The following is a 960-nucleotide window of genomic DNA, read 5'->3' on the forward strand; positions in this document are numbered from 1 at the left end:
GATTTGGTAAGAGAATCGTTTTATGTATATTTTTTCATAAATCAGCTGACATCAGCAGAGTAATGATGATGAATTCCTGTATATGCTACAGTATATTTATGATACTTGAGAGGTCATTAGTTTTACATCCCATGGGGAAACACTTATATTTTATTTTGTACGAAGGTTGTTTTATGGAGGTAGAAGAGTAACAGTTTCCTCAGTTTCACCATAACAGATTAAAATCCAGTCCACAAACATCACATGCTCTAACATGCTGCATTACAGTAGGTACAGATACAGTATGCAGTGTTATAGACAGAGTTATTCATGCCCGCCTTGTCATGTGTGTGTTAATTGAATGAAATACCTCAACACAGAAAATTACTTTCAAGACTCATCGGAAAATTCAAATATAATTTGACTAGCAAGAGAAGTGTACGTGACAAAGTTGGTAGAAATTAAAGATAAATGTTTGTTAGCATTAGCTTGAGCATGCTATTTTTGTTCAAATTACTATAATGTGGTAACTCCTTCCTATGTCAAAATGTATGTGTCTGACATGTTATTTACTTTTTACAAAAACACTCTTAATTTCTCAAAAATGGTTCATGCACAGTTTTTTATTTTGTGAACACACTCAAATTAAACTAGTTTCACTCATATCCTGATCACACAGGGTGCAGACCTCACAGAGCCGCAATGTTCTATAGTATTCCCTTCACATGTCAGTAATTTGCCAGACTGTCATATAATCTGTATAATTAGATGCCCAAACTGAGTAATTAATGGTTAATGAGCAGGTATTACAGCAGTATGTGGAACACCCTGCATAGCGGTGTAAATGCGTAGCCCAACAGGATTAACTAGTCACCATTTAGATTGGCTTGTAACAATGTTCACTTTGTTTAAACTCCATTCTGGTACTTTTGTTATGTTTCCACTGCCTTTGCCAAAGAAATCAGCTAAGTAAAAGACTTT

Source organism: Seriola lalandi, unplaced genomic scaffold, assembly GCF_002814215.2.
Source record: "Seriola lalandi dorsalis isolate HSWRI2012SDOR001 ecotype SW California unplaced genomic scaffold, Sedor1 jcf7180002054758, whole genome shotgun sequence".
NCBI classification, from domain to species: domain Eukaryota; kingdom Metazoa; phylum Chordata; class Actinopteri; order Carangiformes; family Carangidae; genus Seriola; species Seriola lalandi.